This window comes from Tupaia chinensis, unplaced genomic scaffold (genome assembly GCF_000334495.1).
Source record: "Tupaia chinensis unplaced genomic scaffold, TupChi_1.0 Scaffold000276_1, whole genome shotgun sequence".
Taxonomy (NCBI): domain Eukaryota; kingdom Metazoa; phylum Chordata; class Mammalia; order Scandentia; family Tupaiidae; genus Tupaia; species Tupaia belangeri.
The window spans coordinates 152,241-157,259 of NW_006159758.1; the positions used below are offsets into that span (position 1 = coordinate 152,241).

Genomic DNA, 5,019 nt, shown 5'->3' on the forward strand with positions numbered 1-5,019 from the left:
TGTCAAGATAAATATTTCACAGTATTCCAAATATTTATGTGACTCCCTGGCATCTTCTTAAAACTACCTCCCTTTACTCCTGATTCCTGGTGTGTAATGTGAATCTAGCAGTTATTTGGGTGATGTCTGGCATAATTATTCAAGAGAAACTACCTTACAGCGAGAATAAAACATAATTTTTATCAGAAGAGGAAACTAAAGAAGCTAATTTTGTTAAGTAGTCAGTTTAAGTAGTAATGGATAAAAGAAATTTTCACATACGGCATTTTCTATTTCAATGGTAAGATAAATATGTAGGAAGATTAAAGTCTATTATTTTAGAAATATTTTTCTGAACAATTCTGCCTTTTTTATTTTAGTATTAAGAAGTAAAACTAACCAAAAAACCCCTCAAGCATCAACAAATATTTCAGTATCTGTCTCTAATAAATGAATATACTTAAAATATTACTGTAATAATACAAGTCCCAATAAAGGTAATAATAATTCATTAATACTATTTAACATTTCATCACTATTATTATTGAAACAAAATAAGACTTGAGAGTTTTGTGTGTTTGGGGACATTGATATTTCATATTTACTTTAAAATATTCAGCCAAAATAAGAACATAGAAAACAGAGATGAATCAAGATTTAAAAATATTGCTATTTATGATCATTTGTGTGATAGGTACATAAGGGTTCTATATGCTACTCTTTATAATTTTGTGCAGTAAACATTTTTGGAATTTTTTGTAGTAAACCTTTGAAATGATGGTTATGGACTTCCAGTTTCAGCTCTGCAATGTATAGAGCTTGGATATTATCATCCTTGTCCTTCTAACAAGAAGAAAACGGAACAAACTAAAAGTCAATCATGTTTCTTAGACCCATTAAACACTTGACATCACAGAGAAAACTAGCATCACAAAAAATAGAGAAACGGGTAATACAGGACTTCACAGCTGAGATCTGACTGTCTGGAGCAGAGGCCACTCAAGACATAAACTGGCAGGTGTACTTAAGTGATAATGTTGATGGATTACTGGACCTTCCTGTAGACTAGGCTGAGAATGAGAACTTCCAGGCCAGTCTTAGAGGATAACACACATTCATGGGTTTTGCCTTTAGGAAGTCCATCAAGTCTTCATGATGTCAGTCCAAGAAAAATACCCTTATGCTTCTGGTTAGAAAAAGAGAACATTTTTGAAACAGTCCCTGACCATTTTCTATAACAAGGACTATTTTCCAAGGAAAAAAGAAAACCAGATCCTTATTCAAAAAAAAAGAAAGATGATTATCTAATCAGTCCCCTCTAACCTTGTTTCACCAAATGGGAGAAAAAAAAAATCTTAAAACATATGTGTGGGTCACAGGTCAGTAGCCCAGGCCCAATCAAAAACTGAAGATTTAATCATGGATTTAATTATGGAACTCTTCCTTTACCCTTTCTGTTACCCCACATCACAAGGACTTTAGTATAGTAACAATAAATTGCAAATAAAAGATCTGGAAGACATGTAAATTACTTAAGAAGGAGCTTTATTCTCCCCTTTCCCACATATGATGAGAGAGACAAAATCAAGGGTGCTAGGAAAAACAGCCTTGACACCTATAGATAAAACCAACATGAAATACAATTCAGTCCCTAACAGGATGCAGAAAACCTCTCACTAAAGGCCTACTTAATCACAATTCCTATTATCTGATTCATTATAATTGGCCCTCAAAAAAAAAAAAATGTTGTAAGGCAGACAAAAGGGCAAGATAAAACAAAGTCTGAACATTTTTTGACAGAGCACACGATTAATTTGTTTTGAACTACTTTCACAAATTTTCAATAAAATACACATAGTTCATAAACATTTGCAACATTCTGTGCTACACCGTACAATCTTGTTTATTTTCATTTCATTTCTAGGACATGTTTACAGACATCTTATAAGGATAGGTTACAGCTGACTTTCTAAGTACTTATTTTGTGCATAAGAGACCCCGCCAACAAAGTCCTGAAACCATGATCTACTTGCAGCTTTCAGCCAGCCCCAGATCATGGGCACATATGCCGGTAATACTCAGGGTGGCTGCCAGACATGAACCGGAAATGCCATGTGGAATTGTCTCACAGAACATCATATTTTACCCCGGCACCACCATCTTACCTCCTAAGCCCCGCAATTTTTAAAACCACTTATTTGTATGAAATTGTCGTATTTATGTCTATAAGTATATTAATTAGATTGATTCCTTAATTTTCTTGGGGGAAAAAATCTGAACATCTAATTACAGAGAAAAAGGATTTTTTTTTCTTTGAACAAATGCTTTCTGTAAATAAAAACAGAGTCGAAAGGCTGTGCCTATACCACTCATCAGTGACAAAACTCTAGTTGAAAGATTTTAAAAAATCACATCTGATGAGGTTAATAAAAGCAATTTATTCTCAAGGTGAATGTTATTTCAGGAACTGTAGAAATGTTCCAAGGAAAACACATAGAAAAATAAGAGCAACTATGGATAAATGAACAACTTTAACTACCATGAATGACATAGCAGCTGCAGGATATATATAGGTGAAAATTACATATTTAGAGAGAAAGACTGAGATGTTGAAACAAGAGCTAAATTAGAGGGGGTTGGACCAGAATGAGAAAAAAATAGAAGCCCTGAAATGCAAAGTTCAGTACATTAAAGTAAATTAATTGAAAATGGTTATATATTCCTTGGTGTTACACTAAGGTTTCATTATTGATGAACAATGGTCAGAAAACAGTAATATTTACTTCACATATATTACTTGGGAAGCAGTTAGAAGTTTCTGTGGTAGAGGTGAAATGGGACAGGTTATGGGTGACTATTATCAAAGCTATGTAATGGATATATGAAATTTCCTAACTATCTGTTCCCTACATAAGCTTTCTTTAACATAATATTTCACATTTTCCCTGACACTGAAAAAAGTAAATGTATTTTTTTAATGGTTTACCTATCCTCAGAATATGAAGGTCTTTCCATGTATTCATTGTTTATTCATCATGACCCATGTGCGGAATATAAAGTCATGGATTTATCTCAATTTTTCCACTTTACAACCAAGAACTTAGGAAGTAAAATGACTGATGCAGTTTATCATCAGACTCTAAAGAATACAAAGCAATGATAATGATGCCGAATTTACAAAAATTACACAACATTCCCTTACTGGAGAACAAATGAATAAACCCAAAGTAATCAGTAAACCAGCAGAATAGTCAACAATTTCTTTCCAAATTTTTGCCAGCCAGAGCCACCTGCATGTAGCCTGTGTTGCTCAGTGAGAGGAAAAATTTCACACATGAAAGAAATAATCTTATAAAGTCATAATATTTCTGTTTAATACTAAATGAAACTATGTGCTTCTCTACAACTCGGGTAACATTTTCTCTTCTTTGCAAAGGTTTTATATTTTTAAAATGACAAAAAAATTTACTTTATTTTTGGTAAAGTAAATGAAGGTAATAAATTTGAAAAATGAGTGGTTGCCTTGCACCTCCCAGCCCAGATAGCAAATTCTCATAATTATCAAATTTATCATCAGTATTTTCTGGATTTCTGCTGAAGATGAAATACTGTTTTAAATATCCCGGGTGAAATACAGTTCAAGCAGAAAACTCAGCTACCAACAATACAGATCAATTACTGATGGTTTCACAGTCACAAGATTTTACTGTGTTAAATTTCTAAAATTTAATGTAGACATCTGAATATTAGGTTTAGGTTCCCAGAATTCTATTGACTAAAATAGACTCATTCTCCATACTAAAGCCCTATCTTAAGCACAAATTAGTAACTACTCTGAAATGAATTATTTATGTTACGCAAAATATTTTGTTTCCTTTTAAATCTTCCCATTTTCTCAACACCAATTTGTTTAAATAATTATTTTTCTTAACTTTATTTGTTTATTTTTAATGTGAGCAGAGAAGGTAGATTGAGAGAGAGAGAGAGAGAGAGAGAGAGAGAGAGAGGGAGAAAGCCACCAGTTCTGGGACTTGAACCGTGATTGACCATGTGCCAATCCAGTGCCTTTAACCACCATGAAACTGCTGGTCCCTTTCAACATCAATTTTAAATCCAACCACTTTTCAAGAGCTATAGCATTTCGGGACCAGCAGTTAGCGTGATGGCTATGTCGCTGGACTCCCACATAGTCAACCGTGGTTCACGTCCCGGACCCGGTGGCTTGAAACTCACCCCAGGCGCGTGTGTGTGAGTGTCCAAGATCCCGAGAGGAGAATGGAGGAGAAGGGATTGCAGCGTGGCCATACCCCCTGGGGGTGATTTCTCACTTTCTGTCTCTCTGTCTCTCTCTGTCTGGTGAGCACACGCACCCTGTAGAAAAAACCCCCAAAAAAAAAAAAAAAAGAGAGAGAGAGAGAGCTATAGCATCCATGGATTCTTTTGTAATATTTCTTCCTAATGTCTCTGCTTTTGTGTAGGCCCATGATGTTTTCATGTGGATGGCACCAGTAACAATGACCTTGTCTCCCTTATTGCAGCAGAACCCCATCATGTCCATCATAGACTGTGTTAGAGGGTCTTTTCTAAGCAAGTATATAACCATGCTATTTCCTTGACTCAATGCCTCATTGGTCGTCCTCTATCTTCAAGAAAATATTTGAACTTGGTGTATGTTAGAGTATGATGATATCACTCCTTCCTTTTCGTCACATCATCTCCTATCATATCTTCCCACATATCCCGAGATTTGATCACTACTTGCACTTCACAATGCCATTCACTATGCTATTGTACAAAGTTGTCTACCATCTGCACATATTTAATTTTTCTTTCTTTTCTTTCTTTTAAGGCCCAAAAGTATTAACTGCAATAAATGAATCCAGTGAGTTATGTGAGAAACCACACATCAGTTTGTTAGGGCAATGAGAGCCTCTACTACATGGCCCATGTGTTCCAGCACACTCGGTTCTGTGGCTCAAGAGATCTCCATCTCTGCCATCATCAGTTCTAGATCTTCCTTCTTGACTGCTACTTTGGCCA

General features: G+C 35.1%; 1 pseudogene; it reads right to left on the bottom strand.

Annotated features, from left to right (window-relative positions):
• Window positions 1–4,885: 4,885 nt before the first annotated feature.
• The window catches only part of LOC102486161 (huntingtin-interacting protein K-like), a 6,941-nt pseudogene continuing 6,807 nt past the window's right edge, over window positions 4,886–5,019 (bottom strand).